At 34.9% G+C, this 27,639-nt stretch overlaps 1 non-coding gene across 1 annotated transcript; it reads right to left on the bottom strand.

Moving 5' to 3' along the window:
- Positions 1 to 19,382: 19,382 nt before the first annotated feature.
- On the bottom strand, positions 19,383 to 19,522 carry LOC144294423 (U4 spliceosomal RNA). Its single transcript, XR_013361806.1, has one exon. It is a non-coding gene; the product is annotated as a U4 spliceosomal RNA (small nuclear RNA).
- Between the last annotated feature and the right edge of the window lie 8,117 nt (positions 19,523 to 27,639).

Here is a 27,639-nt window from a genome sequence, read left to right as displayed (position 1 = left end):
TTTGTATATCCAAAGTATATTTTGAAAAGAAAGCAATTATAGCAGCTTGGAGTGCAAACCTTTATGAGAGGCTCATAGAGGCAATGAAAATGATCCATTTCATGAAAATGAAATCCATTTCCAATGAAAATGATCATTTTCATGATCCATGGATCATGAGTTGAGTGAAGATGGATCAAAGGTTTCTTGCATCTAAATGCAAAGGCTAATAAATGCAGGTGAAACATTAGAGATTGCAATTGGAGAATGATGCAAAATCACAAGAAAATTGTAAAATATTCATAACAACAGCGTTGAGGTCAAATTTCAGAGGCAGCAAGAGTGTGCAGCTATTGTACCCCCAATAACTGCATCCTGATCAGACTATTCCTGTAATAAAGTATTGAACAGAGAGGGAGTCTCCTTTTGTTTTTAACAATTTTGTGAGTTAGGTTTTTCAGTCTTGTGGACTGTGTGATCCTCCTAATAACTTTCCTGACAACATTCCAACGAATTATTTTTCTATTTGCCCACAATCAGCTCTTCTTGCTTGTAAATAAGAAAACTTGCCCTATGAAATGTGACAGAAAAAGCTAGGAAAAGGCTCTGTCTAGTGGACTCCTTGAACACCAGTCAAACCAAATGTAGTGTCCTGCAGTGGAAGAGATGGGAAAGTGGGGATGCTCTTGGCAGATCAGCAAAACTTCAGCATGTAGAAATTTCACAACAAACCCCTTGTGGTGGAAGCTTTCCTTTGTGGCATGATAATTCTTTGGAAATAAGAATGAGACCCACTAGATTGCTTGCATGACAAAATTCCTGCTTCCCCAAATTCAAAAGGATAATCTAATTCAGTGGTTTTTCAGTGGGGGCAGTTTTACTCCCAAGGGGACATTTAGCAATGTCTGGAGACATTTTTGATGTTACAGCTAAGGAAGGGAGTTGCTACTGGCATCTAGTGAGTATAGGCCAAGGATGTTGCAGAACATCCTACAACACACAGGGAAGTCCCCCATGATGGAGAATTATCCAGCCAAAACTATCTAGTCTGTGTATCACTCCTGAGAAATTCTGGTCTAAATAATGTGACTGAAACTCTCTTGCTTCTTAGGGAAGTTTTGTACTGGAAAGAAAATCTTGTATTGGAAAATGTTAAACTTCATATTTTGAGGTAGTATATAGAACTGCATTGTCCAGCATAGTAGAAACTAGCTATTGAGCATTTGAACTATGACTAGTCTGAATTGAGATTATGCATATGTGAAATACACACTGGGTTTCTTAGTATGCAAAAAATGTAGAGTATCTCATAATAATTTTAAAATATTGTATACATGTTGAAATTATAATTTTTGAAATATTGAGTAAAATGAAATAAGTTATCAAAGTTAATTACACCTGTTTCATTTTACTTTTTTTTTCATATGGATTACTAGAAAATTTAAGTTACATATATGTGGCTCATCTCATATTTCCATTGGATGTCTCTGGCCTGGAAAAGGAGAAGCTAGTGAATTAAAGATTTTTGGACAAAGGAAATTCTGCTCATATTGAAAAGAACAAAAGCTAAAAGAAATAATCTTTCATTTATCCTTTAATTTTTCTACCCAGTAGACATTTTTTAAAAGTAGTCTCCATGCTGAGTGTGGATCCTAACATGGTGCTTCAATTGATAACCCTGAGATCAAGACCTGAGCTGAGATCAACCGTTGGATACTTAACCAACTGAACCATCCAGGTGCCCCCAATAAACATTTTTGAACACATGCTATGTACTAATCATTTGGCATATTAAAGATCAGAATCTCTTCCTTTGTGAAGAACTCATAGTCTATTAAAGAAGTCAGAGAATTAAGAAAAGGGATTGCATAAAAATTTGTATATTACTGAGTATGTATAGAGAAAAGTGTGATTAGCTATTTAAATGAGTCAGGGAGCATAAAGAGGTGATGAAGTTTCATTAGGATCTGTCCTTTGACATCTTCAAGTGTTATCTGACTATTCGCTTTTCTGAGACTCACCACTTGAAATGTGATTTTTTCCTCTCTCTGCTAACACTCTGCCTAACTTAAATGACTAAACCTTCCTGGGAGCATTGTAGCCCAAAGAGATGCCTCATAATTTGGAACTTTTAAAGGTGTTAATTTGTTGATACTGAAACAGAGGTACACAAATATGCTTATTTAATGCAAGAATGACCATTCTAAAGGTCTCATTCAATTAAGTCCTGCTTGTAACTCTTTCTTGGATTGTAGGCCAATGCAGTAACACACAGGTTCTGTATTAATTTCTTCACTAATGATCTAACTGCCCTCTGTTCACTCTAGGCCTTTGCACTTCATATTCCCTTTGCACCTTTCCACACTGCCCTTTGCATGATAATCTTTTAGCCTTTAAGTTTCTCTCTTTCTCTTTTTCTTTCTTTCTTTCTTTCTTTCTTTCTTTCTTTCTTTCTTTCTTTCTGATTTTATTTATTTATAGATAAATATTCACACAGAGCACACACAAGTAGGGGGAGCAGCAGGCAGAGAGAGAGGGAGAAGCAGGCTCCCCACTGAGCAGCAGAGAGCCTGACATGTGGCTTGATCCCAGGACCCTGGGATCATGACTCGAACCAAAAGCAGATGCCTAATTGACTGCGCCACCTTGTCTCTAGGTTTCAATTTCAATGCTACTTCCTCTGGTAAGCTGTCTCTGACAACTGCCACCCTACAAAATTATGTGCTCCTTCTCCTAGAGCATTGTCTTCTGAGAGAGCCCTTCTCACAGTGTATTTTAATGGTGGTTCAGTGTCCCATCTTCTTTATTAGACTGTGAGCTCTAAATGGCTGTTTTTGAATCTCATTTGCTCACCTTCATGTCCTTAGCATTCAGCCCCAAGTGTGACACATAGTATGCCTTAGGTTAGGTTCCCCAAAGCAGATACTAGGGTGAGGACTTGTGTGCAGATTATTTTATTAGAAAGTGTTCCCAGAAGTAAGAGAGTGGGGAAAACAAAACAGTGTGGGGCAGAAGCCCAGCAAGGGTGTAATTTCAGGTGATTTCCCACCTGATGAGAAGATGTGGTAAATTACCTCATCCTGATCTCAGTGAGAGCTCTGGAATCTTACAACTCCTATTTTTCCCGGCCCAAGTCAAGAGTTAGCTTTCCACTAGTCAATCATTGGAAATGAGCTCTTTGGGGGTCATAACTTGTAGCCCCTTCTGGTTCTCTGCCTTTGCAGGGAAAGTCAGCAAAGTGACTCTCATAGCCCAAGGAAGTTTTATGAAGAAGGTAGCAGGGGCAGGCCATTAAAAGCAAAAACACAGATGTTGGAGAAGGGGTGCACAAAATTTGTAAAGGAAATCTCAGAGATCCAAATGGAGCAAAGTCAATGTCTGCTACATAGTAAATGTTAAAAATTTTTTTGTTGTTGTTGGATGGATAATTTAAAAATCCTCTTTCAGATTGACTGGCAAAGCACAATTAATCCAAGCAGCTATGTGGATATTTATACTTAATATACTTGACAAAAGTAGCAAATATAGGGTTTTTGCCTTGCTAACTTTGGACTTGAAGAAATCTGTATATCATTTTATATAGAATGAGTGATCAGCAATTGATTGATCTACTGGATTATAGTTTTAAGAAAAGCTTAAATGAACATATTAATTATGAATCTATATGCTTTTAAGGGGGAAGTTAGAATCTTTCAAAAACATTTGTCTAATATTTTACCCGATTTTAAAGAAAGAAGCTACAATGTTTATCTATAAATCTTTTCTTGATACTACAGTTATAGAACTATTTTGTTTGCCAAACCAATAGCTGAACCCTTTATGGTTTAACTAACAGATATGACCAATATAGAAAATAACTTTAGTATTGTCATAGAAAATAACTTCAGTATTATCATAATATGACATAATTATGACAATTGTAATTATGACAATTATGAGAATTGTAAAAAAAAGTTTAAAGTGATATGGCATTTTACTCTGATCTCAGGGCTAAATAGAAAAACCTGCTGAATGAAATCTTTGACCAGTATTTTAAAATTTATATGGCAATTGTAATGCTTCCCTTGAATTTATATTATAGTGCTGCACCTGGTAGAGGGATAATGCATCATGAAAACAGTTCGGTCTCAGTAGGATGGCTTCTGATGGAGGCTTACACTCCCAGAGTTTGTCTTTAAACCTGAGAGCCTACCAAAATATAAATCATGTGGTGTTTACTACAGAAAAAAGAAAGTCACAAGGGAGTGATCAATGTAGTGGAGATTGTGGAATGAATGATTTCAGATCAAGTACATGATCCTTCCTGTAGCCGGAATCTTATTTTTAATACTTTTCACAGATATCAGCACAGTGCATGATTATTTACAGCTGTACTGACTCTACTTCTCATTTTATTGCTTTAGTAAAGTAAACTTTTTTTTGGAAAATGGAATTTAAAATTGGGATAAATTAAGGGGCAAGTAATTCAATCTGGGATAAATCACAAATATCACCTCAGATTTTGCCTTTACCTTTCTACCTCCTTGTTAATGAGCAATGAAATTATTTTATCAGAAGAGTGTTGGAAAACACATATTAATACATATTCCCTGTTTTCTGCAATGTTCCTTTAATATGGTTGTGGATGAACACCGCCTACAATAAAAAAAGGAATATTTACACATCCCATGTAAAACTAATATTATAGCCTTGTATAACAAAAACATTAAAATTTGCATATGTATAGTGGTAAAGTAGTTCTTTAATTAAAAAAAAAACAAGAAATTATGAAATCAGGTAATAAGACAGAGGAGTATTTGTATAGAAAAGGAATCAATACATTTTGAAAATAACTCCAATCAATGAAACAAACTTTAGACTGCACCCAGGTAAAGAATGAGAGAAATGGAAAGGAGTTGTGAGTAATCCACTTTGAAAATAGCAGGGAGAGATGGAATCAAATATTAAACAGCAGTTGAGAGCTATGGAAATAATTGAGAACCTTTCATATATGCTTAATAAGGTTTCTGAAGGAAGAGAATGGAAAGAATTTTGAAGAAACAAGATTTGAAACACTAGTGGCAGGAACAAAGGCAGAGTACTCAGGAAGGAAGGGCACTGTAAATAGGGGCTGGGATAAAAATACTTACCCTATACTAGGTATTAAAACAGCAGAATGTTAAGAGAAAAAGAGATTCTTAAAAGCTACTACAGAGTAGCTAGACAGACTAACTAGAATGTCAATTAATGAGACAGCCAACTTCACATCATTAACAAGAGATGCCAAAAAAACGGTGATGGAATCTCTTCAAAATAGTGAGGGAAAATATCTGATGACTTACACTTTTATATCCAGCTAGATTATCATGAAAGAGGGAGGCAGGTGTAAGAGACATTTTAGACATACAACCACTAGGAGAGTTTTTCAGCCATAGTCTCTCCTGAAAGGAATATTAAATCATCTTCTTCAGTAATAAGAAAGTTACACCTTGAGGAGAGTGAGATACAAGAAATTAAATATATAAGCACAGAAATTTTATATGAAATTTTTATAATAGTAATTAACTTTTGGATATAAAAACAATACAGAACAAATATTATGTGTTAATAAAAAAAGAAGAAGAATATTCTAGGAAGCAGTGACAAGAGGGGTACATTGTTTTGTGGAAAATTAAAGGGTGTTAAGATCAGCATCATTTTCAAAAGGAAGAAAGGAATCTTGAATAGCTTCAAATGTAGAAAAATGAAGACCCAAATAAGTATGTTAAATAATTTAAGAGTAACCTCCATTATTCTCCAGCAGAGGGACAAAAAAAGAATGTCCAAATATTTATTAACTTAGCAATATTAAATAATTTATTATTTAATATAAGTTAAATAAAATGGCACAAGACAGAAAGAAGGTGAAAAATAAGATGGTGAAAAAAGAGTAGTTTACACCACAATACCCATTGATCCCTTTGATTCCTCTGATGATAGCCTCAGTCCTTCTCAGTTTTGTCTATGGAGGTATAGAAATAAGAACATGTGATTTCACATATCAGCATGTTTTTAATCATCTTGGTAGCTCTTTCTGACTCTGGTCTCTGCACTAGAGAATATTCTAGTATCTCTTTATGGTCCTACTCACAGATGCACTGTTAATCTTTACTCCTCAGTGGAATCTGAAATTAGAACTAGAGGACTTGGTGGAGGCCTCATATTCTCTTTCATCTGCTTTTCTTTTCCATCTCCACCTATCCCCCTGAGGTCTGCAATCAGTTTCCCAGGAAAGCAATGCCAATTAAAACCTCCAAGAGGGCATATTCTTTGAACCTCAAATCAGATCACATGATCTATCTGATAAGTATTGGTTCCTATTGGAAATAGGGAATCATGTATTCTTATTAGAGATGAAAACAGAGCAATACTTATGACTTATGATCATAATAAACCATAGGAAGAAAATAAATGTATATTAACTTATTAAAATGAGAGGAAGATAAAACATACCTGATTTTCTAGATAATTAATAAATGTACTGAACCTTGAGCAGCCAAGTTATCCAGATCATTGCACTAGCTACTCTAGAGACATATTTACCCATATACATATGATTTCCATCTCGTCATACTATTTAATATCATAAAACTTGATTGGAAAAATTAATATCCTTTTTTTCAAACTAGAAAAATCTTAATTTGTTACATTTACTGATTTTAAGATTAGTTATATTTTGTCAGAACATATGGATAGAACAGAAAAGATTAATAAACATACTACTTGAGACAACCACTATTAAAAGTTTGGAATATTTTTTCTTTCAGTCTTTTATTTAAGTTCTTGGAAAAATGTTGGCTCTCCCTTTTGCTACAAAAGAAATGTAATCTTTAGTAGGTTTCTGTATTATACTTGGAATCTTCAGTGACAAGCTTATGGCAAGGACTCTGAATGGTTGGATGTTTGGATGGGTGGATGGATGTATAAATGAATGGAGTCATGAATAAGTGAGTAGAATGTGAATGCAGTTCATCAGGGAAAAATCATGTATTCAAATTCAGGCATCAATCACAGAGAATCTAATGAACAAAGGGTGAAATAGAATAAATTATTAAGGTGGGTTATAGGTGGAGTAATCTAAATGTCAAGAAATAACAGTGCCCACTTTACTCTCAAAATGACAGCCACCAATCCCAAATACAGAATTCATACTTTGGAGAAAAAATGGAGCAATTTTCAAATGAGTACTAATGTCAGCTCTGTCATCTGTTTGCATCTCAGCCTATGGAATTACACACAGCATGTGCAGGAATGATACCTAGAGAGCTTTAGAGAGTTTCCCCATTCTGTGGTATTACTGTTCAGTTTACATTATAAAATGACACAATTGCCTATAATATAAAGGATACTTGTGTTAAGCTGGACTTCTCAGATTCTTCTCCCCTCCCCCAGCTTCACTAAGATATAATTGACATATGACACTGTGTAAGTTTACTATATTCAACATAATGATTTGAAATACGTATATATTACATAATGATTACCACAGTAAGTTTAGTTAGTGTAACCATCACTTCACATATTTACATTTTTTGGTATGTAAAGTGAGAACTTTTAAGACTCTCAGTACTTGCAAGTGTACAATACAGTATTGTTAACTATAGTCACAATAATATAATGGTGTATATTACATCCCCAAAATTTATTCATCTTATAACTGGAAGTTTGTACTCTTTAACTATCTTTACTCATATGTACCCCACCCACACCTTCCCAATCCTGGCAACCACCAATCTGTTCTCCGTTTTTATGAATGTGGTTTTTTTAGATTCCACATGTAAGTGTGGTTTTTTAGATTCTACTTGTATAGTATTTGTCTTTCTCTGATTTATTTCACTTAGCATAATCCCCTCAACTTTCATCCATGTTGTTGCAAATGACAGGATTTCCTTTTTTATGACTGAATCTATTCCACTATATACGTATAGTATATATTCTTTATTTATTCATCTGTTGATAGACACTTAAGTTGTTTCTATGTCTTGGCCATTGTAAACACTGCAATGAACATGGGGGTACAGATATTTCTTTGAGATAGTGATTTAATTTCCTATGGATATATACTCAGAAGTGGGTTGCTGGGTCATGTGATAGTTCTATTTTTAATTTTCTGAGAAACCTCCATGCTGTTTTCCATAGTGGCTACACCAATTTACATTCTTACCCACAGTGCACAAATGTTTCCTTTTCTACACTTCCTTGCCTATACTTGTTATTTCTTGTCTTTTTGATAATAACCATTCTAACCAGTGTAAGGTGATATCTCATTGTGATTTTGATTTGCATTTCCCCAATTATGATTAATAATGTTGAGCACTTTTTATGTCCCTGTTGGCCATTTGAATATCTTGTTTGAAATAATGTCTATTCAGGTCCTTTGCCCATTTTAAAAACAGATTATTTGTTTTTTGCTATTGAGTTGTGTAAGTTCCTTATATAATATGGATATTAACCCCTAATCAGGTATGTGGTTGCAAAGATTTTCTCCCATTCTGTAAGTTGTCTTTTCATTTTGATGATTTTTTTTCTATATAGAAGTTTTTTAGTTTGATGTAGTTCCCATTTGTATATTTTTGTTTTAGTTATTTGTGCTTTTGGTGTTATATCCAAAAAATCATTGCAATAACCAATGTAAAGTTGCTTTCCCCTGATGTTTTCTACTAGGAGTTTTATCGTTTCAGGTCTTCCAGTAAGTATGTAATCTATTTAAGTTATAGAGAGAAGAATATTTTTTCCTATTGATGTCTTCTTTGACTCATTGGTTGTTCAGGAATGTGTTTTTGAATTTCTATAAATCCATACATTTGTGAATTTTCCTGTTCTTGTCCTGTTATTCATATTTAGCTTCATACCACTGTAGCCAGAAAATGTATTTGATATAATTTCTATCCTTATGAATATGTTGAAACTTGTTTTGTGGTCTTATCTATGATCTATCCTAACGAATGTTCAGTATGCTTGAGAAAAATATGTATTCTGTTGCTATTGGATATAATGTTCTGTATATGTCTCCCAGCTTCACTTGGGCTATAGTATTGCTCAAGTCTACTATTTCCTGATATTCTCTGCCTGGATGATCTATCCATTGTTGAGAGTATGGTTTTAAAGTCTTCAACTTTTATTGCATTGCTGTTTATTTCTCCTTTTAGTTCTGTTAGTATTTGCTATATAGATTTACGTGTTCCAATGTTGAGTACACGAATATTTATAATTATTATTTTTTCTTAATGGCTTGACCTCTCTATAGTTATGTAATGACCTTCTTTGTTCCTTTTGTCCATTTTTAGCTTAAAGTCTCTTTGTCTGATATGAATTTTTTTTTGTTTGTTTTTTTGTTTTGTTTTTTGATATGAATATTGTTATTTCTACTTTCTTTTGATTACCATTTGCTTGAAATATCTTTTTCCATCCCTTTATTTGAAGTCTATGGAAGTCCTTAAAGCTGAAGTAAGTCTCCTGTAGGCAGTATATTGTTGAATCTATTCTTTTTATCCATTCAGCCATTCTGTCTTTTGATTCAATAATTTAATCCATTTATATTTAAAGTAATTATTGATAGGTAAGGACTTACTATTGCCAATTTGTTAATTGTATCTGACTGCTCTGTAGATCCTTTGTATTTTGCTTCCTCTCTTGCTGTCTTCTTTTGTGATTTAATGACTTTTTATAGCAATATGATTTGGCATTATCTTAATCTTTTGAGTATCTACTATAGGTTTGTCCTTTGTGGTTACCTTGAGGCTTACATAAAATATCTTATATTTATAAATTCTATTTTTGGCTAATAACAACATATTCAATAGCTTACAGAAAATATATACATTTACTTCTTCTCCCTCTCATATTAGTTTATTGATATTATGTTTTTTAATATCAAATAACAAATTAATATAATAACAAATATTACTGTAATAAATAATAAATTATGGTAGTTATGGTTAATTTTAATATGTTTAATTTTAACTTTTTAACTAAAATTGAGGTGATTTATATATCACCATTACAATATTAGAGAATCGGAGTTTGGCTATATATTTACTATTCTTTTTTTTTTTTTTTTAATTTTTATTCATGATAGGCACACAGTGAGAGAGAGAGAGGCAGAGACACAGGCAGAGGGAGAAGCAGGCTCCATGCACCGGGAGCCTGATGTGGGATTCGATCCCAGATCTCCAGGATCGCGCCCTGTGCCAAAGGCAGGCGCCAAACCGCTGCGCCACCCAGGGATCCCTATATTTACTATTCTTAATGAGTTTTACACATTCATGTTTTCTGAAGTTAATTGAATTATTTTAAATTCAATTTAAAATGACCTTTTCATGTTTCCCTTTAGACAGGTCTAGTGGTGATGAACTCCCAGTTTTTGTTTGATTGGGAAAGTTTCTCTTTTTTTCTATTCTGAAGGACAACATTGCTGGGTATAGTATTTTTCATTTTCAGGGCACCCCCCCCCCCCCACACACACACTTTTTGAATATGTCATTCTACTCTTGCCTGGCCTGAAAAATTTCTGTTGAGAAAAATGCTAATAGTCATTTTAGGGTTTCCTTGTATGTGACCTGTCACTTTTATCTTGCTGCTTTTGTAATTCCCTGTCTTTGACTTTTGACAACTTAATTATAATGTATATTAGTTTTGTCTTTTTCAGACTTAACCTATTTGGGGTCTTTTGGGCCTTGTGAATCTGGATGTTCATTTCTCTCCTCATGTTTAGGAAGTTTTCAGCCATTATTACTTTAATAAACTTTTTGTCCCTTTCTCTTTCTCTTCTCCTTTATACTAAGTGGTTAAGGACATAGAATATGACTGGGAAATCTTAATAGATGTGATTGAATAAATGGTTATCTCTAATATCATGCCATAGGCCTCCTTCCTCCCTATTGTTATTTTTATTAGAAAGAAAATTAGATGAAGACATGATTGCCTCTATATCAATATTTCTGATGACATAAATTGTAGGTAGGTGATATCAGTGTTAAATAAATCAAAATTAAAATTGATCATAAGAAATTGGACTATGGACCAAAGTGATCCATATGAAATTTAATTTTAAAAACTTATTGTTGGAGAAGAATATCAACAATTCAGTACAATACAAAGATGGGCTAGGGTAGACTAGACAACAACTCGTGAAAAACACAGATTTTATAAGCCATCTGGTCACCGCAGGCTAATATTATACATAGACTGCTGTAAAAGCAAATATGATCTTAGGAATTAGAAATATTATATTACATTAGAAAGTATGCCGAAGACTTGTTTGTTTCAACTTAAAGAGAAACATCTGAATTGCTGTTGATGTCCAGTTTGGAATATAATAATGCCTTCTGAGGCAGTGAGCCACGTGCCATTGGTAAAGTTCGAGGCAATCTTGTAAGTTCACCTAAAGATAAAATTCATTTAGTAGGAAGATTGAACTAGGTGATTTAAAGATTGTTTCAATTCTAAGGTTCTAAGATTTAAGTGGAAATTCCGTGAACTTCAGTTTATGTTATCTGTGAAATGAGAGGGTTTTCAGAACAACTAAGGTATATCTACATAAAGTTTTGTGTAAAAATATTGACATGTTTAGGCAAGTTTAAAATGAATAAAATCCATGGTTTGTCACAACTAAAGATTTTCTAAATTATGCTATTATTTTAATTTTTATCCTCATCTAATTAATGTACCTTTTTGGAACTTTATAAAATGACAAGGTATTTGTCAGAATGATTCACTCAGTTCTTTTGTTTTAAAAAAGGGAGCACAATTTTTATTTTATTTTTTGTCTAATTTGAGAATATTTGGGTTTTCTCATACCATCAGGCAACTAGGAACCCCAGTTTTCCAGTCTTCAGCTAGATCGTGAAAGGAAAACTGAAACCAAAGACATCAGGCCTTTCTAAAAAAGCTTTTTTAAGAGTGGTCCCACTAAATAGGCCTAGAATTCTCTAGAACAGGAGTTTTCAAAATATGGTCCATGGGCCCCTGGGGTACTCAAGGCCCTTTCAGGAAGTCAATGAGGTTAAAATTATTTTTATAATTATATAAGACAATATTTGCCTTTTGTATTTTGATATTGTGCTGACAGTATAAAAGCTATGGTATATAAAACTAAGCTCAAATCAAGACAGTTCCACCAAACTGTATTAGTATCATGTATTCTTCATTGCCACGCACACAAATGTCAATTCTATTTAAGAATGTCTTTTATGAAGCAATAAAATTGTTAATCTTATTAAATAACCTTAGAGTATACTTTTTAAATATTCTGAGTGATATAATGGAAAGTATGCATAAAGCACTGTATGCTTTGGGTTTAAAGCTGTCAACAGATGAATGGATAAAGAAGGTGTGGTGTATATATATATATATATATATACATACGTATGTATATATGTGGTATATACATATATATACACATACATACAATGGAATATTGCTCAGCCATAAAAAATGAAATCTTACCATTTACAGTGATATAGATGGAACTAGAGGGTATTATGTTAAGCGAAGTAAGTCAATCAGGGAAATAAAATTCTCATAGGATTTCACTCACATTTGGAATTTAAGAAACAAGACAGAGGATCATAGGAGAAGAGAGGGAGAAAGAAAATAAGACAAAATCAGGGAGGGAGACAAACCACAAGAGACTCAACTATAGGAAACAAAGCAAAGATTGCTAGAGGGGTGGTAGGTGGGGGGGATGGGGTAACTGGGTGATGGGCATTAAGAAGGACACATGATGTAATGAGCAGTGGATGTTATATGCAACTGATGGATACCTGAACTCTATCTCTGAAACTAATAATACACTATATGTCAATTAATTGAATTTAAATAAAATAAAATTTTTAAAAAAGAAAGACAAGGAAAACAAACAAAAAGTTCCATTTTTACTTGAAAAATCTATTAACAAAAAAGGAAAATCTATTAACAGACAAAATATGATTATTTAGATTTGAGTATCCAAAATATTTTCTCAAAAATAAAGTAAGCTGTCACGTAAGTTTTCAAGTGAAAATTAGAATTTTAGAAAACTTGCATCATATATGTGATCTTGACATTTTCCAAAGGTTTTTCTGATGAGATCAGTGGTGATAACAAAAAATATTATTTTTTGATATTGTATAATAAAACGTGTCAACGTTTTGAACATCTGCATAGCTCAGTGAACCAGTATCTTCCAAATGACCATGATGTTATAAAATCATTCATGTTAAAGTGATTCTTGTACTCATTCAGAGTACAAGAAATGTCAACAAAGTTTAATGTGATAGATTATGCAAAGTTCACTGAGATTGTTTTGGAGTCCTTTCTGCAACTTCCCTTTAAATCACTACCTCTTGTTGAGTATTGACTTAACATCAAATAAGAAAATCCACAAATATTTGAAAAGGCTATTAAAATATTCCTCTTTGTCAAACTACATATTTTTGTAAGGGTTACTTTTCTTCATATACATAAGTCCAAAAAACAGATAGCATTTGACTGAATGCAGAAGCTGATGTGATAATCCAGCTGTGTTCTATGATATTGAATATTAAAGGGATGTGCAAAAGTGTAAAATATGCTACTCTTCATTTTTTGTTTGTTTTGGGAAATACGGTTATTTTTTCATGAAATATGTTATTTACACCAACTAATAAATGTATTTTAAAATAAATTTATAAATATTGCATATATTTTTCAGTTTTAATTTCTAATACTATAAATATTGATGGTATAACCCACATAGACAAAGTTTTGGATTTCCTTGATAATTTTAAGTGTAAAGAAGTTAAGAATACACTGGGGCTGCAAAAGGACAATTTTACCAGACTTCCTTTTTTAGAATTGACTCAATTTGCCATGACACGCCCTCTTCTTGACTTTGTTCATGGCCTTAAAATAAGTTGCTAAAGTTGAGGTCTTGATCACTGTAAAAACTTCACTAAGTTTTCTCCAAATCCATGAACTTCACTGCCCTAAGTAAATCCCCTTTGGGAAATTACAGCTTGTGCTATTCAAAGTCCTCTCAGCCTTTCCTGGACGTGAAATAGTTCATTTCAGTGGTTGCATTTCCGTATGGTGTGAAATGATCCCTACATCAGACCCCTGCTGTGGGAGCCATTATCAACCTGGAAATGGAAAACAAAGCCAAAAATAGGGTACAAATGTGACCTACCAAGAAAAAAATTACATGAAACTCAAACTTGAGTTATTAAGGGATAGCTGTCTTTAGACCTAAATATAAAATGAATACATACAGACCTCTTTTAATACATATTTTTCTCTGGGCAGGAAAATGCTTACATTTTGCTCAATTATTAAGTAGAGAATCTTAAATCTAATGAGTAGACGTCATAGTCAATTAATGAGCTATTAAAATGACTACATATTTTTTTAAAGATTGTATTTATTTACTCACAAGAGATACAGAGAGAGGCAGAGACATAGGCAGAAAAAGAGAAGCAAGCTCCATGCAGGGAGCCTGATGGGGTACTCGATCCTGGGACTCCAGGATCACGCCCTGGGCCAAAGGCAGGCGCTCAACCACTAAGCCACCCAGGCATGACTACATGTTTCTAAAGTTATAATGTAAGTCAAGGGGAAAATATTGTTTGATTTACAATAATTAGATGGCCAGGCAACCTTCTTTGGAAATCCCTTTACTAAGCAAAATGATCTATATGTAAGAATAGAATACAAACTTTACAGAATGTCTAGCCATTGGCAGCGATTTTAAAATGAGACTGCTCAGAATGGCTTTTCTGGCCTATTGAAATGATTTCTCAGATATTGGAAATTTCATTAAATTATGAATTATGGAGGAAATGTAATTCCTTTTTCTTGAGAAATTACTTGAATGCTCAGAAATATTATTAATGCTAATGACTGGCTAAAAGTCAAAATAATGAACCAAGTTGTGGCAAAAGTCTATGCTTATGATTAACATTCTATCAAATTTATTTTTAATAAATTCAGGTACTGCATACTGAGACTTCATTATAAGTAATAAGCCTTAACTTTCAATTAAGGAGCTATTATTGTACAGCTACAAAATTAATAACAATAGGTAACATTGATTGAGTGGTTGCTATATATGCAAGGTTCTACTCTAAGCACTTTATATTATTTCATTCTTTCAATGAATACTATGAAGTTTATACTATTGTTATAGTCTTTTTAGGGCTAAAGAAACTGGTTCTTAAAAGCCCAGAAACACAAAGCCAACAAAGTATAGTTATGATTAGAACTTAAGCAAAAAATTTAAAATAGAACTACCTTAAGGTCCAGCAATCTCACTTCCGAATGTATATCTAAAAGAAATGAAGTCACTCTCTTCAAGAGATATCTGAACCCCATGTTTTTTACATTATTTACAATAGCCAAGGCATGGAAATAATCCAAGTGTCCAGCAATGGATGAACGGATAAAGAAAATGTGGTACATATTTATATTCAACAGAATATTTAGCCACGAAAAGGAAAGATACCTGCCTTTTGCAATAACATAGATGAACTTTGAAGGCATTATGCCAAGTATGACCTTACTTATATATGGAATCTAAAAAAGCTGAACTCATAGAATCAGAGAACAGACATGATTATCAGGGGTTAGGGGGTGGGAAATGGGGAGATGTCATTCAAAGGATAACAGACTTCCAATTATAAGATGAATAATTCTGAGGATGCAATATATACCATGGTGACTTTAGTTAATAATACTGTATTATATGCTTGAAAGTGGCTAAGAGAGAAAATCTCAATGCTCTCATAGCACACACAAAATTGGTGATTATGTGTGGTGATGGAGATGTTTACTAGGTTGTGGTAATTGTTTTGCAATTTTTGTTTATAAAATCATCACATTGTGAATCTTATACAATCACGTATGTCAATTATATCTTAGTAAACCTGCAAAAAATAATGCTACTACAATTATGGGTTCGCAAATATCTCTTTGAGACCCTGCTACATTTTTTGACATATACCCCAAAGTGAAATTGCTGGATCACATGGCAATTCTTTGTTTAATTTTTTTGAGGAACTGCCATTCTTTTTTCACAGTAACTGTACCATTTCACATTTCCACCAGCAATGCACAAATGTTCCAATTTTTCCATATCCTTGTCAACACTTGTTATTTTCTGTTTTGTTTTTAGAATAGCCATCTAACAGATGTGAAGCAGTTTCATATTTTGGTTTTGATTTGTATTTGATTAGTGTATTTGATAATCACTAATGATTAGTGATATTGAGCATCATTTTCTATGCTTATCAGCCATTTGTATACCTTCTTTAGAGAGTGTCCCTTCAAGACCCTTCTCGTTGTTGAACTGAATTGTATGTTTTTTGTTGTTGTTGCATTGTAGTTCTTTATATCTTCTCTATGGCTTTCCCAATTTTACAACTGTTTTCCCTTTCTGATTGCTTTCCCTGTATATTTTGTTTTCAGCACTGGACATTGATACCATATCCTTAAATTCACTGCATAACCAGCCCCATGGTTGTGTAAGATCAAATCCTATAATAATTTATTATATATGTCTCTTAGGAAGTCTGCTTCTCTGATTACACCCTAATATTAATAGTCCTTGTACAAAAGTCCTATTAAAAAAAGAAATGCAATCATCATGTTACATATTACATAACATAGTGACTTTGTCAGAGTCAAACTTTTGGTAATTTATGGAGTCTGGATTCAGGTCTACTACCTGAGTCCATGTTCTTTCAGCAGGACTATGTTGTCTTCTTTAAAGCAAGGAAAAGCTTGAGTGTCACAGCTCATTAAAGTATCTCAGCCTTTCCTATAACATGTCCTTCCATGAAGTGTTAATGGCAAAAACCACTTTATCAATGACATGGTTTCTGAGTCAGTCACAAGGTATTTTCATTATCCTCCAAGTTACCCAGATGATCTAACTGTTGTCTAGGGCCATCCTAGCCATGTCAATCACAGCCACTGTGGAAGAAAACGAACATCTCGTCCTGCTACCATTATGAATAAACATATACATGATGTTCCAGGATGTGATAAAAATAACAGGGTCATCCTGTCTAGTTCTGGTCCATAAAATAAAGGAAAATTTAAGCATTTCCTCTAAATTACTCATTCCGTAGCAAAATAACTATAACCCTGACTTTTGCACAATTGATTTCTAAGGATATGTGATATCCTTTGTGGATATAGTAACTATGTGAGAAAGTTCTTTTTCTACTGTGAATAGATTAACATAAGCCATATAACCTTGGTAATTTCACAGCTTTTTTTCCTTTAAATTTATGTTGTAGAGAGTTTTGTTTTGTTTTGTTTTGTTTTTGACAAGCTAATCTTCCTGAAGTCTGATTTTTGCCAACTTCTCATAAGCAAATCTCTTTTCTAAGTGCTTTGATGTCTGAGTCTTCTTCTCACATGAACATGCTTTTGTATTTCTTAGGATATAAATATCTCTGATTGTTGGTACAAGGAATTAAAAATAGGTAGTGTTCTCTCTCTTTTACTGAGTGTATATAACACAAACTTATTTTTTAAGATTTATTTATTTTAGAGAGAGAGAACATGAGTGAGAGAGGCAGAGAGAGGCAGAGAGAGAGAGAAAGAGAGAGAATCTTAAGCAGGATCCATGCCCAGTGCAGAGCCCAGTGTTTGACTTGACCTCATGACCCTGAGATCCCACAACCTGAGCTGAAACCAAGAGTTAGACATTTAACCTACTGTGCCACCCAGGTGTCCCAACACAAATTTATAAGCAACCTTTTATACCACTGTTCCTTGTAGCTTACTCCATAAGAAGACCCAACTTAGGAAATTTATGTTCTAATTTGGATCTGAGAGGGGAAGGACCTATAAAGAGAGGCTGGTACAAAGCTGAAATCTGGAATATTTGTTTTATTTCATATCTATTCATAGTATTAGAATGTAGTCTTTTATGTCATAACTGCATGAGTTTAAGTTTGAACTTTACAGCTTATTTGCTATTAAATCTTGACAATTTTATATAAATGTTCTGTCTTAGTTTCTTTGTCCCCTAAGAAAAATAACAATACCAATATAATGTCACAGAGAAAACTAAATGAATTAAGGCACATATTGAGCTTAGCATAGAACCTGTCACAAATAAGTACTCAGTAAATTTTCGCTACAATTGTTAAGTTTTGTGGTACTTTGGAGATCATTTGAAGCTCTTGGAAAAGGGCAAAAATTGGCCTCATTATTTAACCAGAAGTTTTGACCATATAGCTGGTGCTAGGAGCTAAAATTCAAGGAACCAAATTTAGTACATGCTTAACTCAGCTTGTTTTGGGGAAGGAGATGTGAGGGTCTGCCATGTAAAAAAAACCTCCTTTTTGATATTGGAAAGTAAAACTCTGTGGAGAACAAGCTTGAAAACCCATAATAGGTCTGAGGCAGGATCAAATTTGGGATGGAGGGATGCCTGGGTGGCTCAGCGGTTAAGTGTCTGCCTTTGGCTCAGGGCATGGTCCTGGAGTCCTGGGATGGAGTCCCATATTGGGCTCTCTGCATGGAGCCTGCTTCTCCCTCTGCATATGTCTGCCTCTCATTCTCTCTCTCTCTGTGTCTGTCATGAATAAATAAATGAACTATTTTAAAAAATAAATCTTAAAATAAATAAAATCTTAAAAAAAAATCATCCCCAACAGTTTGGGATGAAGAACAATCTAGTGACTCAGAGGGGTTTGAAATGAAAGCTGATTGCAGGGGGAAAGAAGGAAGGTTATAGGATATATTTGAGATCAGTCTACTCTTTGCCTTTATTGGATTATGGGAGAATGGTATTTTATAAATACCAGAATGATAATTTATAAATTATCCAGCTGCTGTGTAATTAGAGACAATGTAGAATTGATCCTAGTTTGGAGAATCTTTGAATGGGTTCTGTAAATCCTCACATTGATTAGACATGATAAGGAATTAATATTGAACAGCTGTCTTTACTGATAGTGAAGTTTTTTTTAACATTTATCACAAACTTATGCATTATATATTTGTCTTCTCAATTTTGCAGGTGAGAAAACCAAAGCTCAGTCAAGGAAATGTATTAGTTATGGCTTTTCTGGTGGCAGAAAATCAAAACCCAGTAGGAACTAGGTTAGGCATAATGTAGAATTAATTGGCTTAAATACCCAAACCAGAGAAAGGGCAGTGATAAGGCTAGGTCCCAGAGTTTTCTGGAATAAGAGAAGGTAGTGGTGCCAGGCCCCATTTACCTACTGGCTCTTAATCTCCCTTCATTTTTCTGCATTTGAACTTCATTCTTTCACATTGGCTTTTGCATTACGGCTGGGAACATGGCCCCGGGCAGCTCTTTCTCTTACAGTTTTGCAACCTACCCACAAGACAGAGGTGATAACTCTTGGCTGCTTGACCTGAATCTCTATTATTTGCTGTTTTGTGAGGTACACTTTCTGAGTGGAGAGACAACTAGCCAATGAACTGGAAGCCCAGTTAGTAGACTTGAATCCATAACTGACCTCTAAATTTGCAATAATCGTGCCTTGGATAAACCTCATTGGCTACGATACTGCCACTGCACAAAGCTGACCTCTAAATTAAAACTCAATATATTCTTATATAGTCCATAACATTTTTCAGCCTTTGGGGTGTTACACTTATGACAACCATATTAGTTAACTACTGCTGCATGATAGCTTACCACAAAATTTAGCAGCTTAAAACAGCATTTATTATCTCACAGTTTCGGTGGGCTGGGAATTGGGTGTAACTTAGCTGGGTGCCTCTGTCCAGTACCTATCTAAGCTGCAGTCAGGTGTCAGCCAAGGCTGACGTCATCTCTTGCTGATCTGGAAAAGAATCTGCTTCCAAGCTTTCTCACATGGCTATTTGCAAGCCTCTGATCTCCCCTGGATGTTGACTAGAGATCTCTCTGGCCTCACCAGAGAGCAGTTCATAACATGGCAGCAGGCTTTCTTCAGAATAAGTTAGCAAAAGAGTGAGAGAGGCTTCCTAAGATGGAGGCTGTAGTCTTTTTGTAATCTACCTTGGACAGTGACATCAGCTGCATTTGCCATATTCTATTCACTACTGAGTCACTAGGTTTAGCCCACACTCAAGAGGAGAAAATTACATAAGGACACAAAGGAAGCAGGAATCATGGGGCTGTTCTTGTCCTACAATGTCTTTTAACTATGCCTTTTTTTTTTTTTCTTAGTTTCTGGTAAACAGAAGACAAGACTAGCAATTCATAAATATCATTAATTGCAGGGTCTACAGTAAAAATAAGGCCGAAAAATTCAGCTCTTAGTGTACTAGGAAGGGCAAAAGACTGCATCTGTCCCAGGATATCCGTACTTTCCCTCAGCTATTCCAGAGGAAGAAAGACTTATTTCTTAAGAAATTGAGAGATCATTAAGTCTAGGTTAAAAACCAATTTCTAGGAAGTAATTTCATGAGCAAGTTTTTAGACTTCCATAAATTTAGAGAATTCATATAATACTGCCTATATCCATTTTCTGCATAAAATATACTATCTAAAATGGTATGCTTCCTCCAAATTGCCCCTCTGAGTTTGCAATGATATTCTAAGAACATCTTAGTATGCGTTTGGCATCTGTATTCTCTGATACTATTCTTTTAGGAGTTGAGTTGGCATGGTTGGTGGGGCAGTCCTGGCCTTGGATCTTTGTGCTTTTGTTTCAGCACAGAGCAGCACTGCACCTAAATTCATACCACTTGCACTGTTGCCCCTAATACTCAACCAGTATAATCTGGCTTGCCAATTGATTCACATCGCATTCAAATAATAACTCTCTATTAATTAATTTATTTATTTTTAAAGTTATTCTTTTTAAAGATTTATTGATTTTTTTAATTTATTTTTTATTGGTGTTCAATTTACTAACATACAGAATAACCCCCAGTGCCCGTCACCCATTCACTCCCAACCCCCGCCCTCCTCCCATTCTACCACCCCTAGTTCGTTTCCCAGAGTTGGCAGTCTTTACGTTCTGTCTCCCTTTCTGATATTTCCCACACATTTCTTCTCCCTTCCCTTATACTCCCTTTCACTATTATTTATATTCCCCAAATGAATGAGAACATATAATGTTTGTCCTTCTCTGACTGACTTATTTCACTCAGCATAATACCCTCCAGTTCCATCCACGTTGAAGCAAGTGGTGGGTATTTGTCATTTCTAATGGCTGAGTAATATTCCATTGTATACATAAACCACATCTTCTTTATCCATTCATCTTTCGGTGGACACCGAGGCTCCTTCCACAGTTTGGCTATCGTGGCCATTGCTGCTATAAACATCGCGGTGCAGGTGTCCCGGCGTTTCATTGCATCTGTATCTTTGGGGTAAATCCCCAACAGTGCAATTGCTGGGTCGTAGGGCAGGTATATTTTTAACTGTTTGAGGAACCTCCACACAGTTTTCCAGAGTGGCTGCACCAGTTCACATTCCCACCAACAGTGTAAGAGGGTTCCCTTTTCACCGCATCCTCTCCAACATTTGTTGTTTCCTGCCTTGTTAATTTGCCCCATTCTCACTGGTGTGAGGTGGTATCTCATTGTGGTTTTGATTTGTATTTCCCTGATGGCAAGTGATGCAGAGCATTTTCTCATATGCATGTTGGACATCCACATGCAGAAGAATGAAACTAGACCACTCTCTTTCACCATACACAAAGATAAACTCAAAATGGATGAAAGATCTAAATGTGAGACAAGATTCCATCAAAATCCTAGAGAAGAACACAGGCAACACCTTTTTTGAACTCGGCCACAGTAACTTCTTGCAAGATACATCCACGAAGGCAAAAGAAACAAAAGCAAAAATGAACTATTGGCACTTCATCAAGATAAGAAGCTTTTGCACAGCAAAGGATACAGTCAACAAAACTCAAAGACAACCTACAGAATGGGAGAAGATATTTGCAAATGACGTATCAGATAAAGGGCTAGTTTCCAAGATCTATAAAGAACTTCTTAAACTCAACACCAAAGAAACAAGCAATCCAATCATGAAATGGGCAAAAGACATGAACAGAAATCTCACAGAGGAAGACATAGACATCTCTATTACTTTAAAAAATAGTGGCAATCATTATTGCCAGTGTTCAAGGGGCAGCACAAGCATTTTTATCCAATACAGAAAGCTTTCTGTAAATGTTTTCTTTAGATCTCTCTCTGTTCTAAAAGCAGGCAACTGCTGAAAACCTTTAGCATGAACAGGTCCCTGTGTCCTGTTGACTTTCTCCTCCCCAATTTGCACACCTTTTGCAATATACTATTCCAGAAAAGCTGTGTGTGACCCTTGAGAAGATGGTCTGGTCCCTTCCTCTGATGGCCTGTCTCATGATAATCAGGCATCATCAACTCCGCTTTGGAACAGTGATGAATTATCACTATATGAAGGCTCTCATCAAGAACCTGAAGTTTGGATTTTGATTCCTTCTTCCTTTAATGCCTTTCTCTTGCACTCAATTAAGAAGGAAGTAAAGAGGAAACCTTTTCAGAGGGCAGTCTTAGGAGTAAAGAAAGTGCTCTGGGAATGCAATATTTATTCTAAGAATCAGTTTTAAATTACTCAGTTTAGAAGATGTGCATTGTTCTCCTAACTCCCTACTTCTGTGCACTGAGTAATCAGAGCTCAAAAAAAATCAACAATCTTCAATGTTCAAATAATATAAAGTAATATTTAATGTGAACATTTCTTTCCTACTACCTACACCATATTGTATCTGTGTGGTTTTTGAGTAAAGAAACCTAAAGCATGTTTTGGGCAAAAATGATGTAAATTAAGTAACAGAGTTTGCTGAAAAAAGGAAAGGAGATAAGAATGTACCCTTTTATTTTTTTAATTTTAATTTTTTTAAATGTTTATTTATTCATGAGAGGCACAGAGACAGAGAGAGGCAGACACATCGGCAGACGGAGAAGCGGGCTCTCTACCGGGAGCCCAATGTGGGACTTGATCCGGGATCCTGGGATCAGGCCCCAAGCCAAAGGCAGACACTCAACTGCTGAGCCACCCAGGCATCCCCAAAAATGTACCTTTTAAATATTTTTCCCCATCCTACAGAAAACATAGAGTTATAAGAAGAAATAAACAACATGGAAATTATCCAGATCATTTTTCCTTCCTATCTGGGTTTGGGCATTTACAGTAGCTTAGAGATTGGTTAGTAATTAGGAATTCCAGCCCGCAGATTTGAAAGCCATTATTTGTATTTTATACTTAGAGAGTATACACATTTGTTTTTAATTTAGTATGTTTTGCTTCCTCACTTGGTTTTGGCTTGTTTTCCTGCCTGCATAGCAGCAGGTGTTTGGATGATAATAACATCTAAAATAATTCTAGGAAAATGTGCAAATTGGCTGAAGAGCAGCAGGAGCTATCACAATATGCACCTCCCCTCCTCCCATAATTTAGTTTAACTAATCAGATTGCAGCATCAAAGCTGTTATGTACTTGGTACATGGTTTTTTGTTTTGTTTTGGTGTAAAATTGTATGGGTGTTTTAACCACGATAACAGGTGTATATAAAAGTTTTGAAGTTTGGGAAGGGTATTGCTGCAATCTAGAAGTGCCCACTATTAAGGGTGACCATATTACAAGACTTACAAACAAAGAGTTTTTAATTCACAAAACTTGAGCTTTGAGATATGTGTTCATTTATATTTATATCAGTTAGAATTGTACTCCATCGAAAGGAGAAAACCTATCAAGCTACGGCTTAAATAAAGGATTCTTTTCATCACATAAAGTTCAGAAATCATTCAGTAGGTCTCTGATGCTATCAGGGACTCATGCTTCTTCCATCTTCTCACTCTACCATGCTTTGTGTGTGGATTCCGTCCTCATAGTCTCTGAATGGCAACTGCACCTCCAAACATCAAGTTCATATCCTAGCCTGAACAAAAGTGAGGGCAGAAAAAAGGGCAGCTCCTCTATCAGGAGAGAGAAAACTTATCATGAGCTCTGTAGCGTAATAATTTGCAATTATACCAGAAATGGGCCACAGGATTATCCATGGTTACAAGAATAGTTGGGAAACCAAGATTTTTAGTTGAGTAAATTGACACCCTATGAAAATCAGAGTTTTGGTTGGTGAGGGAGAAGGAGGAGAATGTATATTTAGTAGATAATTGGAGAGACTAACAAAACCCATTTTCAAATAATAATTTTTCTCTCTCATTTGTATATATGTAAATGTGTGTGTATGTGTGTTTCCTGAGCATGTTTAAAAGTATGGGCTTTGATGTCTTACAGAACTGGATTTGAATTCTTTCTATGACATACTAGATATGTAACATCTGGGAAGTTAGTCCAGCCTAGGGTTCATCCTGCAATCCCACTGTTTCCCAACCAAGAACCAGTTCTGTATGTTTGCAGGGTAATGGTACCAACAAAATATAGCTTGTGATGGAAGGAGGGACATTAGTACACCAATTTGACTACTCACCATATTCAAAGCCTACATCTGAGGGCTTATACTGCAGATCTCCTGATGGGATTACTTGATACATTTATCTTCATGCGTATCTCTGGTTTGAGTATTTCTGTAACAACTGTAATAAAACCACAAAGAAGTCAGTTGTAGGAAATTAAATTTGAATGCCAAAAAAATGGAATATATAGGCCAGGTTCAGTCCAGCCAGCAAGTTTACATGATACCAAGAAGGTATTGGCTGTTCTCTACAGCATATTTGATGAGTACCTGAAATCACCAGGTAGATGTCTTTTTGTCTAGGCTGTATGATCTGGAAACAAGTGAGATAGTCTTACTCCAGGAAGGTTTCTTCATGGATATTCAGCACTAGTGTCCATGAGCAGCAGTGCCTGACTAAGGTTCAGGGACATATTGAGATGGTCTTAGAAGACTTTCTATGGGGGCACCTGGATGGCTTGGTTGATTAAGCATCCAACTCTTAATTTCAGCTCAGGTTATAATCTCAGGGTTATGGGAACAAGCCCCACATCAGGCTCTGTGCTGGGCGTGGAGCCTGCTTAAGATTCTCTCTCCTGCTCCTCCTCCTCCCCAATAGAAGACTTTTGTATGGAAGGACTTCTTCCTTCATTTGTCACTGCCACCCCAAAGAGGTATGTCCAACCATCAACACTAATATAATCCACAGAAATCTTTGCTACATCCAACATGACATCTGTAGGACTTCAAATTTCATGACTTCTAGACCTGTGTTACAGACAAAAGAGGCAAGCTAGAGGGAGCTCTGAACTCACTCTAGACTTCTTAATCCAATTGAAACGGTATCACAATACATTTTATTTCACAGCCATGACATCATCCTGAAGGCAGTGGACACTGACTAAGATTCTGAACATCATTCTCTGCTTCACATTCCCCATTCATATGAGCCATTTCCATCCTGTTTACATAAGGCATTTATCCCATTTCAGTAATATAATTTTGACAGATAGGATTTCGATTCCCAGAAAGCACAGGAGGAAGTTTTGTCTCAAATTGGGTTCCAGTGTTTATCTTCCCTGCCACCTCCACACCCTCCTCTGTACTGGTCTGCATTATCAGAATTCTCTGAATCCTGAGTTTTGTTTTCTACTTTCTTTTTTTTTTGCCTCTGAATCTTTACTCTTCTTTCATTCCTTATATTATCCCCTACAAATGAAAGCATCTCTAAGTTATATGATGAATATGAAATATTGAGTCCATGTAGAAGCTTGAGAAAAAATAAAAATAAATAAAATCTCTATTAAAAGACATGACAATCAATTTGGTATACACAGAAAATACTTCTGGAAGATAACTGCATTATAACTTTTCTGACATTATGTAGTCATGCTCTGATTGCTCAGCCCTCATTCTTGCTACCACATTGTCATTCTTTATCCTTCTTTTTGTTTTCCTAGTTCCTTTGAGCAATGACAGTCATATTGAAGGTAAAGAATAAAGAAAAGAAAAGAAAGAAAAGAAAAGAAAAGAAAAGAAAGGAAAAGAAAAGAAAAAAAAGAAAAGAAATGCTAAAAAGGTGACTACCTGTCTGAATGTCAATGACCATTTCCAACCACCAGAGACACAACCACTCTGACTACTTTTGAAATTCCAGACTCAATGTGGCCTCTGGGTGATGGAATTGGGGCTGCCAATTTTTCTGTGCAATAGAGGAGAAACTTTGGAACTAAGACTGCTTTTTCCAGTACACAACGATCTGCTAGATTTACTGGTCCTTGAGCTGGGTTTACTGGAAACTCAGTAAATAGCATAATCCATTTCACTTAACCATGTGGAGGTAAAAGTTTTTATGATTTCAGGCCAGTGAGAAGTATTTTAATATAGAGTTAAATTTGATGGTACAATATTCCATATAACATAGTACATGTAAGCCTAGTAGAAAGATTTGTAAATTTAGCCTAAAACATAACCAATATTTTTTAAGTGTCAGTTCAGTTTATTTCATCAGGAGTATTTCAATAATAAAAGGCCTTAGAAATTAGTGCTATCACAGTAAATAATGAAAATTGATGATGTTGGCTGAAAACCACATTTTTAGTAAAACTGATCTTATGTCCATTTATTTATTCAGTTATTACTGTATAACCATTTGCTTGCACAGCCACTAAAACCTAACTCCTATTAAACACTGGAGTCTAATGTGCATTGGAAATGCAGGCATAAAAGAAAGTATCTGCATAAAAGAATTCATGCCAAAATAAGTATAAAAGAAAAACAGAGAGAATGGGTATCTTTAAGTTTCCATTATTATTAGCTTTAACTGACATGAAAGCTACACGTAAATAAGACCTTTTCCAGTTGGGTTGCCTATCACTAATTGAGTGACTGCATGAGTGTGTGCATGCAGGCATGCATGTGTGTGTATGCATGAATAAATACAGAGCATAAAATGATCAGCCATTGCAAATCATATAATCACCATTGATGTTGTCTTGAACATTCCTATTGGATGTCTAAAAGTAGAAATAATATCATTATATTTGCTCTTACTTTCTTTTTTTTTGATTGAAGTTGGCAGGGAATTGTTTTCCTGATAATAATTTCCAGTGGATGATGTCTAGGAAAATGATTGAATGAGGGAAAACCAATAAGCCTCCTCTTCTAATTTCTTAAGGGAAAGTATAGGAGATTATTTAATCTAGAAAGAAAGTTTTCACTTGCCTATTGATTAAAATAAAAATATTGAAAAATATTGCAAATTAAAAAAGGGATTTCTATATACTCCATACTGAAAGTGCAGGATTAAAAGCATCTGTAATATGCTAAATTTCCTGCCATCAATATAACACTGTATATTAACTAACTAGAATTTAAATAAAAATTTGCAAGAGAAAAAGATTTTTACCACATTTGAAATTAAAATCGAGGGGAAAAAACATCTGTAATACCTAGCTTGATCTAATTCCTAATTAGGTATCATCTGACTAAAACATAAGTATGGAAAGATTGCTCCTGATCCAAGCTGAAGACCTTACTTGACGTTTTGCTAATCTGATATCCCCTTCTATTGTGGGTTGAATTGTATAAAAGGACTTTGCGATATTAACTGCCAACCAGCACCTTTGCATGTGATCTTTGCTGATGTGAATAGGCTCTTTGCTGATGATCAAGTTAATATAAGGTCAGTAGGGTGGACCCTATCCAATATGACTGATGTTTTTTAAAAAGGGGAAGTTTGGAGACAGAGACAGATGTACAC

The sequence above is a fragment of the Canis aureus genome, chromosome 22 (assembly GCF_053574225.1).
Source record: "Canis aureus isolate CA01 chromosome 22, VMU_Caureus_v.1.0, whole genome shotgun sequence".
Taxonomy (NCBI): domain Eukaryota; kingdom Metazoa; phylum Chordata; class Mammalia; order Carnivora; family Canidae; genus Canis; species Canis aureus.
Note: the sequence above shows the minus strand (reverse complement) of the source record. Positions and strands in the feature narration are given on the sequence as shown.